Raw genomic sequence first — 14,640 nt, forward strand, 5'->3', positions numbered from 1 at the left:
ACTATACAATAACAACAGAATATGTCTAAAACAGAAAAATTTGTAATGATTTGGAAAAAAATCAAACTTTTGTAACTCCAAAAATTCCGAAACATTAGGAAAATGTAGACAATTTGTATCTTAATACTATGTAAAAATTTCAGACCAAGATCACATTCCAGTAAAAGAATATGTTACTAAACTAGGCGCAAAAGTTTCTTTTTTTCACAGAATCAGTCCAACTATCGTCCAAATTATCCTAAAGGATTTACATGACACAAACACTAATAGAAATATAAAAACACAATCATTACAGTAGCGATAATCATGTCATCACACCAAAACAGAAAATAAGAATTGCAAACAAGATAAATATTGGGTTGCCTCCCAACAAGCGCTATTGTTTTATGCCCCTAGCTAGGCATAATGCATAGTTTCCGGTATTGTCATCCTTTGACTCCAATTTCTCAATTATCCATCCAGATTTCCTATGAGCCTCGGAAAACATTTTTTTAATAATGTCGCTCCTAGCAACAAAATTTAGGAATTTGTTTTCAGTAATGGGTTCCTTTATCATTTCAATGAAATTGGGATGCGCGCTAATCATTTTTAGATCTTCTTTCAACTTACTAGATGAAGAACCCTTGTTTTTAGGAACAAACATATGCGTTGAATTCTTTTTGTAGGAGTCTTTTCAATAGTCTTAACGACAAAAAGATTGGAACCCAAACTATCAATGATCTCTTCTAATTTATCAATTCTAGTTGGCTTTGTTCCACTCTATCTTAGTAATTGGTCCTTTTCTCTTTAATAGTTTCAAAGTGGTTCCTACGGAAGATCCAAATTTTGTAACTTGATTATGCATAGTTTTATCAAGATTTTCAATATGTTCAATAGTTGGCATTTTGTTTTCAATAATTTCTAATCTCCGCACAACATGTTCTAATGTCAATGCCGTTTCATTAATAGTAATAGGTGGTGAGACCACTAAATTTCCTATAGCATTGAAGGAATCCATAGGGTGACTACATAGAAAATTTCCGTTGGTATTAGTGTCAAGCACAAATATATACCAAGTAGTGACACCCACATAAAAATTGCGAAGTAAAACAATACTGGATTGCTTACAAGTAGATCTACGTGCATCGCAAATCCTATGCCAAACACCTGTTAAAATTTCTCCTTCCCTTTGTTTAAAATTAAGAACTTCATTTCCAGGGGTACTAGTGACAAGTGAAGAACTAGCCATAGTAGAAAAACAAGCAAGATAGCAAGCAATAAAATAAAATACTTTTGCGTTTTTGATTTTTAACGAGACTAATAAAGTAAATAAAGGGAAATAAAAAGTAGAATAGGTACATGATAATGTGTATGAAGGAACCTTAAGTTGTTTGATAAACCTCTCCGACAACGGTGCCAGAAATTCTTTCTGCCACATGTGAGTTGCATTGGGATTTTTCCCTTAGAGGAAGTGTGAAGCAATATAGTAGCGGATGGTATTTCCCTTAGTAGAGAACCAAGGTTTATCAAACCAATAAAAGACTCATGCAAACAACCATCGACAGTACCTACACACACAAGACCAAATACTCGCACCCAACGTGGGCAAGAGGGTTGTCAATTCCCTTGTACTTGTTGATTCCAAGGATTAGATCTGATAGTAGTAGATAAATAAATTGCAAAGTAAAATAAAATTAAATAAATTGCAGCAAGGTATTTTTGGTTTTAGTAAATATGTTGAATAGATCTAGGGGCCATAGTTTTCACTAGAGACATCTCTCTCAAGAACATAGCATACAATGGGTAAACAAATTCATGGCATGATTAGTACATAGGCATTATGTCCGAGGCAAGTAGACAGACTACTGCCCGCATCTACTACTATTACTCCACTTTGAGAGCACTTTTATTCTTGCCTCTCTATGTATTAAGTTCATAACAAATAGAGTAATGCATGAAGTATGATGACATAATATAGGCAGAATAAAATCTAGCAATATGATTGAACCCCGTCGTTTTCGCTTTAGTAGCAACAATAAAAATACATACCTCGCTACCCCTTATGTAACAAGGTGAGGACACCGCAAGATTGAACCTACTACTATGCACCACTTCCACTGAAGATCTAGTCATCAACTTGGCCAAAGAAAACTCATAGATCGAAAAGCATTACATAGCTATAAAAACCAAACATAATAAAGTTCAGAAAAGACTAAATTACTTTCAATGAATAATCATATTATAAACTCATAATTGATCAGATCCCAACAAACATACTGCAAAAGAAGATTACATCAGATAGAACTCCAAGGAGAACATTATATTGAAGATTAGAGAGAAGTAGAGAGAGAGAGAGAGATCTAGCTAACCACGATGGACCCATAGGTCTGTGGTGAACTACTCACACATCATCAAAGGAGTGGCAAGGTTGATGTAGAAGTCCTTCGTGATCGATTCCCCCTCCGGTAGATTACTTGCGACGGCCTCCAGATGGGATCATGAAAGAATAGAAGCTTGCGGCAGCGTAGTAATTGTTTCGAGTCTCACTTTGGTGGTTTGGGATTTTAGGGAATTTACAGAAGTCGAATTACGACAAACGAAGTTACTAGCGGCCCACAAGCCCAGGTGGTGCCCCGTGTGAGCTTCTAGCCCACTCGTACATCTTCTGGCCTCCTCCCCAAGCTCCTAGGGTCCCTTCTGGTCCAGAAAAATTACCACAAAGTTTCATAGCATTTGGGCTTTGCTTGGTACTGTTTTTCTACGAAACAATAAAATAGGCAAAAACAGGAACTAACAGTGGGCACTGAGTTAATAGGTTAGTTCCCAAAATGATATAAAATTTCATATAAAGCATACAAGATTGATAATATAATAGCATGAAATGATTAAAAATTATATATACATTGGAGATGTATCAAGGTGAAGCTCCCAACTCCTCCCACTACCTCCGAGGGAAACCCTTGATCAGTTGATCGGATGACGACGTCGCTCTTGTGCGGTTCTCTCCTTGGGGGTATCATTCTTGGAGGTGTGCATTGGCTCGAGGGACCAGTGGACAGTTTTAGCGATGGAGTGGCATTTCATGTCACACATCGATGATGTGGAGTCTCAGTGGCGTGGCACATGAGGGTCTCAGTGACGGATGTATGATGATGAAAACATGTAGCAAGGTGGCGTTGTCTGGTGTCATGGTGACGTCGACGACATGTTTGGCAAGGTCGATGCGTCAGTACCTGCTTTGAAGAACGATTGGTGGAAGATGGCGGCGGCGGCCTCTGAGAGTGCTTCGGACGCCGCATTTAGAATTGGTTGGGGTCTTCGGCTTTAGTTATTAGGCTTTGGTGCAAGGTCTGTTTGGTATTTGGCTTGGATAATCAGCACCCCTTCATCAAGAGGATAGGAGTAGCGACATATGTTGCCAAGATGGTGGCTTCAGACTTACTGATGTATTACTTTGTAAGGTCTTTGTGAATAATAAATAAAATGGATGCATGCATCGCCCAGATGCAGAGGCCGGGGGTCATCCTCCTTTAAAAAAAAGTACAAACATCTGCAAAATTTGTTGCAGAAGCAACACTAAAGCTTAAAGTTACAATTGAATTCATCAACTAAAGAAGATTTTCCTATTTTGAAAATGAGAACATTATATAATATCCTTTAGTAGAGAAGTATCAGTTTCTGTTCTTGGTGACTTCATGAGGTCGTTAACATTTCAAGCTTGTGCTTATAGAGGTAACAATCAATCTCTGTGAGCTACAAATCAAGTTATTTTTTTTGAACCACGGAAGTGGTTGCCTTATTATAGCAAAATAGTAATTGTGTGCATGCAATGCATGTTAATATTAGGCAAGATATTAGTTGTATGTATATTAATATTAGGCAAATATATAAATTGCATGCGAATATTAGGTAGGATGTTGACAATAATATTAGGCATGATATTAATAATTAGTGAAGGGTGCTAAACATGTTTAATGCTAAACACCGAAGCGATGCGGGCCGTTGGATACATGCGGTTGAACGGGCAACATTTACTGAATCTCCGTAAATCTCTCTTTTTATATTGATATAGATAGATAAATGTAGCAAAAAAAAATTCAAAGTATACCTGCCATATTGTGCAACAAGAAATTCTTAAGTTACTTTCTCAAAGAGTTTGTGCACAAAATAAAGAAGAAAAATGGTACTTGTAAGTGCATCTAGTGCCCCTTAGTGATTTTGGTGTATTGAAGACTTATAGGTAAAGGGACTAATATGTTTGTGAGTGTACACATGCTCTATAAGTCGATGAGGAGTTTGATATTTATGATGAAAGTCGACCCCTAAAAATGTATGTCTTCAGCTGAAGACTTTGGTTCTCCTGAAGATTTTGAAAGTGAAGAAATTGGTGTGACCTTGAAGACTTGGATATTCATGCGAGGATTATGAAGGGTGAAGACTTTTGTTATCGTAGTTTCATTTTCTCTTTTTTGAGTCATAGGAAACACCGTACTGTTAAAGGGTGTTGAGGTAATACTAAGGAAACTGACTTCCAAGTGGTGCTCACCTCAAAATCCTACACCTACCCAATCCTTTCGAGTGAAGCCATTGGAAATCTCATATTAGTTCATTCAATTCTTCAGTGATAGAGGCGAAGATCTTCTAGTCTCTGAGGACTTTGTTCTGACTGAGGAGTAGTCCTGGCCATGGGCAGTCCAGCCCGAACGGCCCAGCCCGAAAAAGCCCGACCCGGCCCGGCCCGACGCTGCTCCTGGGCCAGGCTCGGGCCTAGATTTTGAGACCTAAGGCTGGGCCGTGCCGGGCCTGTCGTTTTCTCGTTTTACTGAAGGACGTGCTGGGCAGGCCCAAAGCCTAACGGGCTTTTACGTGTTCGGGCCGGGCTCGGGCCTAGAAAACAGGCCCGACTGCCGGGCCGGGCACGGCCCGGGCCTGAGTTTTTGCGTCGGGCTTGGCTAGGCCTAGCACGAATCCCGGCCCGAGGTATGGCCAGGTATACTAAGGAGTTAGGAATTTGCCAGTGCGGGTTGCCTACACATTGAGGAACATGATAGCCCTGAGGAATTCGAACCTCAAATATCGAACAGTTGCTGTGCTGCGCGCCAGCTGTCCAAAAATATCTTCCACCTAACGGTCATATCATTGAAGGGCATTTATGCCTTATCATGTCGGGCTGCTCCCTAGTCTATAAGTAGCCGTCCCCTACAACCACTAGCTAGTTGGCTGCTCCGAGAGAAACTGACACTTGTCATTGAGAGCATCCCATCCTCCGAGGACTTTTGAGCGAAAATGATCAAGTGAGGAAAACCCAAAAACCCAAACCCAAACACCTACAAACCCAAAGTGATTGAGCATCACTGAAGAGATTGTCCCTGTGTGGAACCGACGCTTGTTACCTTTGAGGACTGTGTATCCTCCAAATGGTTAGGCGTCATGGTTTGAGCATCCAAGAGGAATTGTGGATCGCCAAGTGACCAAGTCTATGAAGGTTTGGAAGTCACCCGTGAAGACTTACCACGAGTGTTGGGCGAGGTCTGTGTGACTTTAGCTCAAGGATAATACGGTGAGGCCCGTGGGTCCTCGAGTTTAAATACTCAGCCGCTCCAACCAGACGTACAACTGTCACAACAGTTGGAACCGGTCTAATAGATCATTTTCTTCACCAAGCCAACTGGTTCTATTTCCTCAACCCTTTCATTTCCTCATTCATGTGTTGATGAACTTGATCATTACTGTTTGAAGACTTTGACTGAAGACTTTCTCTATTTCCTCAATCCAGTTTCTCCAGTCACATTGTCTTCAGCCTGCTTATCCTGTTTTCATGCTATCTGTACTCTGTGCTTGTTTTCATTTCATCATGATGACTGTGCTGTTGCTTTGTTATGATTATACCTGAGTACTTATTCTGCTGCTAGTGTGTCGTTGCTTAGGAATTTCTTCACCTAGAAATTCCTAAGTGACGAATTTGTAAAAATCGCCTATTCACCCCCCTCTAGTTGATATAACGCACTTTCAATTGGTATCAGAGCAGCAAGGTACTCCTTTGTTCTGTGTGATTTTGGTTTAACCACCTGGACTTCTAGTTATGTTGACTACATGAATGAAGAAAGTGACATGCCCCATCTTTGACGGTCATGAGTATCCCAAGTGGAAGGCCATGATGTAGAAGCGACTCATGGTGATGAACAACAAACTGTGGAGCGTCACTGAGATTGGTTTTACCGATCTATACAAGATGGCGGAGGCTGATGATATTCACAAGTACACTCTACTTAACCTCATGGCGAAGGATATCATCTGCTCCTGTTTGTCACAAAATCAGATCAGGAACATCATGCATCTCAACAATGCGAAGCTTACCTGGGACCGACTCTCTGAGGTCTATGAAGGTTATCAAACTCATCATGATCCTTGATTTGAGGATTTCAAGGAATCACTCAAGGAGATGAATTTCACCCTAGAATCATCATCACTGCACCATGCCTTATGGCAAAGGGTGCCAAGGTAACTGAATGCTGCCTTTCTGAATCGAGTGATGATGAATCTGGTGATGAATTTGGACCCAACTACACTAAACTTGCTTCCCTTGCCACTAAACAACAAAGAGCTCTTGAAAAAGTTCAAAACATGCTTGATGAAAGCGATGATATGTTAGGTGAGGAATTGAATTGAACTAAGACTTTGACTAATAATCTTCAGAGACTTTAGTCTAGGTTCGACAACCTTCAAAATCATCATAACACTCTCTTAACTGATCATGAGAAGCTTTCTTATGAATTTTTCTGAGAAAGCAAGATCTTGAGAAGTTAAAAGTGAGTTATGAAGATCTCCAGAAGGAAAATGATTCATTGCTTGCACAATAGATCAGTTCCGCTCAGGAAGAATTTATTCCACCATATCTAAAATGCATTGAGCATGAATCCTCTAATTATTCACCTGAATGTTCAAATGCTTCTATTGCTGCAAATTCTTCAACTGTCTCTATGGTCACAAATTCCTCATCTGAGGATACCGCAAGTATCACTGACGATAATGCAGGATTGAAGGAATTGTATGTGACATGCATATACAAAAGCCTCAAAGGGCATTAGACTCTTTGTGCTCAAAAAGCGGATCTTGAGCAGGAACCCTAGGAAAGAGGGTATTGCCTTTGAGAGGAAACTCAATGCTGATGGGACCTACTAGAAACCTGAGCAATATCCCAAAACCTCATAGGTTGCTGTGAAGGGACCTTCCATAGATCCATGCACATTATCTGGCTTTACTTGTGAATCTTCATTTTCCTCTGATGAGTCATTTGACTCCAACTATAAACTGTTCAAGAATCAGAATGGTGAAGTATTTGCTCGATATGTTGGAACTAACTGCAGGAACGGCCCCCCTATGAAGAAAATCTAGGTTCCCAAAAGGTGCCTTGAAAATATTCAGGTGAATGTCATCATGACATCACCTATGAAGAATAGGAACCCTAGATCAAATTCTTCATATGGATCAGAATCTTCATATGGATCCAAGTCCTCTTATGGACCAAATTCTTCATCTGGATCAAATTCCTCACCTGGATCCAAATCCTTATATGAACATAATCGTGCTAACATTTCTGTTTCGCAGGGAAATTCTAAAAGCTATGAATGTGTGCATAATTCTTCAAACCATTATGTTCATAAGTCCTCGAAGAATTTCTCTGCTTATTCATATGCTTATCCTAATCCCTCTTCTGTGAAACGAAGTGCATTGGCTTCAATGCCATCTTTCTCTTATGGAGCTCGCAGAATGATGAACTCTTTGCCACCCCTTCAAATGTGGGTGGTGAAGAAAAATAACTAATCTCTTATGGAGGGTCAGGTCTCCAGACGAGCTTAACCGTCTGAAGAATTTGCTGGAGACCTGAATGTGTTTAAATGGACGCAAGCTAATCATGAAGAAATGAATACTCATTTCTCACGTCCTCATGTTGCTATATCTGTTACTGTTGATGAAATTGATATCATATTCTTCACTGATGAAGTATATGGGTTTATAAGTTGCACTAATTCATCTGCAGGATGAACAACCCAAAGCTACTGAGTGGGTCCTCGACAGTGGATGTACAAATCACATGGCCGGTGACAGGAACCTATTGATGTACACTGCTTTATCTCCATCTCATCTGAAGCATATCACGTATGCTGACAAAGGCAAAAGCAAGGTATTGGGTCTAGGTAGGGTTGCAATCTCAAAGGATAGACACATGGACAAAGTCATGCTTGTCGAGTCCTTAGGATTCAACCTCATGTCTGTCTCAATGCTTTGTGATCTTGATATGGTTGTCGTCTTTGGCAAATATCGTTGCATTGTGCTAATGGAATCTAACAATTCCAAAGTCTTCGAAGGCTTTAGGAGAGGAGACTTTTATATTGTTGATTTCTTTATAGGACGACAGCCTGCCACATGTCTACTTGCAAAAGCTTCAGAAGGCTGGTTATGGCATCAACGACTTGGTCATGCTGGGATGAGGAACTTGCATACACTCGCGAAGAAGAAGCATGTCATTGGCATCGAGGGTGTCAAATTCCACAAAGATCATCTTTGTGGGGCTTGTGAGGCTGGAAAGATCACCAGAGCCAAGCATCCCTCGAAGACTATTATGACCACTTCTCGTCCCTTTGAATTACTTCACATGGATCTCCTTGGACCTACTCATTATGCCACGTTCACTAGTTCTGCATCATTATATGGCTTTGTCATTGTTGATGATTATTCTCGTCATACCTGGGTGCATATCATCACTTACAAAAATGAAGTGCAGGAAGTCTTCAAACAATTTTCCTCAGGAGCATCTACAAACTTCGGTGTGAAGATCAAGCATATCAGGAGTGATAATGGGACCGAGTTCAAGAACACTGGTCTCGATGAATATATTGATATACTTGGTAATACTCACGAGTTATCTGCTCCCTATACTCCTCAGCAGAATGGTGTCGTGGAGCGCAAGAACAGAACTCTTGTTGAAATGGCTCGCACTATGCTTGATGAATACAAGACACCATAGCATTTCTGGCCAGATGCTATTGATACTGCATGCCACATCATCAACAGAGTATATCTTCACACCTTGCAACACAGGCAGGAACCCCTTCTTGGACTGATCCATATTGAATTTCTTCAATATCTTATCAAGGTATGTGCTTTGTGAAAGACCTATGAGGCGTCTCAATCTATCCCTATAGATCTTGATGCCTAATACGTAAGCAGCTTCTCCAAGGTCCTTCATTGAAAAACACTTATTCAAGTAGGCCTTAATGCTGTGCAAAAGTTCTATATCATTTCCCATCAAAAGTATGTCATCTACATATAATATGAGAAATGCTACAGAGCTCCCACTCACTTTCTTGTAAACGCAGGCTTCTCCATAAGTCTGCATAAACCCAAACGCTTTGATCATCTCATCAAAGCGAATGTTCCAACTCCGAGATGCTTGCACCAGCCCATAAATGGATCATTGGAGCTTTCATACCTTTTTAGCATTCTTAGGATCGACAAAACCTTCCGGCTGCATCATATACAGTTCTTCCTTAAGATAGCCGTTAAGGAATGCCGTTTTGACGTCCATTTGCCATATCTCATAATCATAGTATGCGGCAATTGCTAACATGATTCTGACGGACTTCAACTTCACTACGGGAGAGAAAGTCTCATCGTAGTCAACCCCTTGAACTTGTCGATAACCCTTAGCGACAAGTCGAGCCTTATAGATGGTAACATTACCATCCGCGTCCGTCTTCTTCTTAAAGATCCATTTGTTTTCTATCGGTCGCCGATCATCGGGCAAGTCTGTCAAAGTCCATAGTTTGTTTTCATACATGGATCCTATCTCGGATTGCATGACTTCAGGCCATTTGTTGGAATCTGGGCCCGCCATCGCTTCTTCATAGTTCAAAGGTTCGCCGTTGTCTAACAACATGATTTCTAGGACAAGGTTGCCATACCATTTTGGTGTGGAACGTGTCCTTGTGGACCTACGAAGTTCAGTAGCAACTTGATTCGAAGTACCTTGATCATCATCATTAACTTCCTCTCTAGTCGGTGCAGGCACCACATGAACATCTTCCTGAGCTGCGCTACTTCCGGTTCAAGAGGTAGTACTTCATCGAGTTCTACTTTCCTCCCTCTTATTTCTTTCGAGAGAAACTCTTTCTCCAGAAAGGACCCATTCTTAGCAACGAAAATCTTGCCTTCGGATCTTAGGTAGAAGGTATACCCAATGGTTTCTTTAGGGTATCCTATGAAGACGCATTTTTTCCGATTTGGGTTCGAGCTTTTCAGGTTGAAGTTTCTTGACATAAGCATCGCATCCCCATACTTTTAGAAATGACAGCTTAGGTTTCTTCCCAAACCATAATTCATACGGTGTCGTCTCAACGGATTTAGACGGTGCCATATTTAAAGTGAATGTAGCTGTCTCTAGAGTGTATCCCCAAAATGATAGTGCTAAATCGGTGAGTGACATCATAGATCGCACCATATCCAATAGAGTGCGATTACGACGTTTGGACACACCGTTATGCTGAGGTGTTCCAGGCGGCGTGAGTTGTGAAACGATTCCACATTTCCTTAAGTGTGTACCAAATTCATGACTTAAATATTCTCCTCCACGATCTGATTGTAAGAACTTTATTTTTTGGTCACATTGATTCTTTACCTCATTCTGAAATTCCTTGAACTTTTCAATGGTCTCAGACTTGTGTTCCATCAAGTAGACATACCCATATCTACTTAAGTCATCAATGAGAGTGAGAACATAACGATAGCCATCGCGAGCCTCAATGCTCATTGGACCGCACACATCAGTATGTATAATTTCCAATAAGTTGGTTGCTTGCTCCATTGTTTCGGAGAACGGAGTCTTGGTCATTTTACCCATGAGGCATGGTTCGCACGTGTCAAATGATTCAAAATAAAAGGACTTCGAAAGTCCATCTGTATGGAGCTTCTTCATGTGTTTGACACCAATGTGACCAAGGCGGCAGTGGCACAGATATGTGTGACTATCATTATCAATCTTACATCTTTTGGTATTCACACTATGAATATGTGTAACATCATGTTCGAGATTCATTAAGAATAAACCACTGACCAGCGGGGCATGACCATAAAACATATCTCTCATATAAATAGAACAACCATTATTCTCGGATTTAAATGAGTAGCCATCTCGTATTAAACGAGATCCAGATACAATGTTCATGCTCAAAGCTGGCACTAAATAACAATTATTGAGGTTCAAAACTAATCTCGTAGGTAAATGCAGAGGTAGCGTGCCGACGGCGATCACATCGACCTTGGAACCATTCCCGACGCGCATCGTCACCTCGTCCTTCGCCAGTCTCCGTTTATTCCGCAGCTCCTGTTTTGAGTTACAAATATGAGAAACCACATCGGTATCAAATACCCAGGAGCTACTACGAGTACTGGTAAGGTACACATCAATTGCATGTATATCACATATACCTTTAGTGTTACCGGCCTTCTTGTCTGCTAAGTACTTGGGGCAGTTCCGCTTCCAGTGCCTGCTTCCCTTGCAATAAAAGCACTCAGTCTCAGGTTTGGGTCCATGCTTTGGCTTTTTCCTGGCAACTGGCTTACCGGGCGCAGCAACTCCCTTGCCGTCCTTCTTGAAGTTCTTTTTACCCTTGCCTTTCTTGAAACTAGTGGTTTTATTGACCATCAACACTTGATGTTCCTTTTTGATTTCCACCTCCGTTGATTTCATCATTGAAAATACTTCAGGAATAGTTTTCACCATCCCTTGCATATTGTAGTTCATCACAAAGCTCTTGTAGCTAGGTGGGAGCGACTGAAGGATTCTATCAATGACCGCCTCGCCCGGGAGGTTAATGTCCGGCTGGGACAAGCGGTTGTGCAACCCAGACATTTTGAGTATGTGCTCACTGACAGAACTATTTTCCTCCATCTTACAACTATAGAACTTGTCGGAGACTTCATATCTCTCGACCCGGGCATGAGCTTGGAAAACCATTTTCAGCTCTTCGAACATCTCATATGCTCCGTGTTGCTCAAAACACTTTTGGAGCCCCGGTTCTAAGCTGTAAAGCATGCCGCACTGAATGAGGGAGTAGTCATCAACACACGGCTGCCAGACGTTCATAACGTCTTGAGTTGCGGGGAAAACGGGTGCTTCACCTAGCGGTGCATCTAGGACATATGCTCTTTTGGCAGCTATGAGGATGATCCTCAAGTTCCGGACCCAATCCGTGTAGTTGCTGCCATCGTCTTTCAGCTTGATTTTCTCTAGGAACGCGTTGAAGTTGAGGGCAACATTAGCGTGGGCCATTTGATCTACAAGACATATTGCAAAGGTTTTAGACTAAGTTCATGATAATTAAGTTCATCTAATCAAATTATTTAATTAACTCCCACTCAGATAGACATCCCTCTAGTCATCTAAGTGATCCATGATCTGAGTCAACCAGGCCGTGTCCGATCATCACGTGAGACGGACTAGTCATCATCGGTGAACATCTTCATGTTGATCGTATCTTCTTATACGACTCATGTTCGACCATTCGATCTTTTGTGTTCTGAGGCCATGTCTGTACATGCTAGGCTCGTCAAGTCAACCTAAGTGTTTTTGCATGTGTAAATCTGTCTTACACCTGTTGTATGTGAACGTTAGAATCTATCACACCCGATCATCACGTGGTGCTTTGAAACAACGAACTTTCGCAACGGCGCACAGTTAGGGGGAACACTTTCTTGAAGTTATTATGAGGGATCATCTTATTTACTACCGTCGTTCTAAGCAAATAAGATGCAAAAACATGATAAACATCACATGTAATCAAATAGTGACATGATATGACCAATATCATATTGCTCCTTTCCATGATCATCTTCGTCACCAGCATGACACCTGATACATCTCCAACGTATCTATAATTTTTGATTGCTCCATGCTACTTTATCTACTGTTTTAGGCAATATTGGGCTTTATTATCCACTTTTATATTATTTTTGGGACTAACCTATTAACCGGAGGCCCAACCCAGATTTGCTGTTCTATGCCTATTTTAGTGTTTCGAGGAAAAGGAATATCAGACGGAGTCAAAACGGAATGAGCGGAAAGAATAGCTTTATGTTATTTTACTACAAACTCTTGAATAGATAGAACAGAAAGGATAACTTTGAGGTGGTTTCGTACCCTACCATAATCTCTACATTTGTTCTCCGCTATTAGTGGCTTTGGAGTGACTCTTTGTTGCATGTTGAGGGCTTGTTATATGATCTATCTATGTTATTATTGTTGAGAGAACTTGCACTAGTGAAAGTATGAACCCTAGGCCTTGTTTCCTACCACTGCAATACCGTTTACGCTCACTTTTACCACTTGTTACCTTGCTGTTTTTATTATTTCAGATTACAAAAACCTATATCTACTATCTATTTTGCACTTGTATCTTCATCTCTTCTCCGAACTAGTGCGCCTATACAATTCCATTGTATTGGGTGTGTTGGGGACACAAGAGACTCTTTGTTATTTGGTTGCAGGGTTGTTTGAGAGAGACCATCTTCATCCTACGCCTCCTACGGATTGATAAACCTTAGGTCATCCACTTGAGGGAAATTTGCTACTGTCCTACAAACCTGTGCACTTGTAGGCCCAACAACGTCTACAAGAAGAAGGTTGTGTAGTAGACATCAAGCTCTTTTTTGGCGCCGTTGCCGGGGAGGTGAGTGCTTGAAGGTATATCTTTAGATCTTGCAATCGAATCTTTTTGTTTCTTGTTTTAGCACTAGTTTAGTTTATAAAATAAAACTACCAAAAAAATGGAATTGAGTTTGTCTCATATGCTTCACCTTTTTAATATCTTTCGTGAGTATGATGGAAAGGATAATTGTGCTCAAGTGCTAGAAGAAGAAATCTTTAAATTGTTTGGCACTAAATCTTTGAATGATGAGCATGATTGCAATGTTGTTAGTACGAATTCTTTGAATATCCATGATGCTAATGATGATTGCACTAGTTATGATGAAAATGCCTCCTATAAGCATGTCAATTTTTGTGGAGTGCATTGGGCTTGCAAGGACACACCAAATAGGGAAGATAGATATTGCAAGAGGCATAAGTACTTAGAAACTAAATGGTTGCAAGAAAGGCTAGATGCATGTGCTGAAAATTTATTTTTTCTTAGCCATACTTGTGAACTTTGCAATGAACATGATCATTTTAGTACCCAATGCAAATTGTTTCATGATCGTGTCGTATCCAAAAATTGTGATGACTTGATTTCCCTTGCACATCATAATGAGCTTAGTTTTCTCTTGGGTTATGAAGAAATAAAACCTATAACTAAGATTATTCCAGAATTTGCCCTTGATAAAATTCTTCATTTTGATCTAGAAGAAATTTATATGTATTCTGCGGTGAATTGCATTGAAAATCCTTATATTGCCAATTACATAAAGAAAAGAAAACAAATAGAGGATGAAGAGAATACTAATGAAAGGGAAGAGGCTTCCCAATCTCCTCCTATTATTTCTTACGATGAATCAGGTAACGAGGAGGAGCTTTCTATTCAACCAATCTCATCGATAAGGAGCTCAAAGAGGAAGGTTGAACCCACACATAATGTGAAGAAGAAGAAGAAAACAAGGAGCAACAAA

The sequence above is a fragment of the Triticum aestivum genome, chromosome 4B (assembly GCF_018294505.1).
Source record: "Triticum aestivum cultivar Chinese Spring chromosome 4B, IWGSC CS RefSeq v2.1, whole genome shotgun sequence".
NCBI lineage: Eukaryota > Viridiplantae > Streptophyta > Magnoliopsida > Poales > Poaceae > Triticum > Triticum aestivum.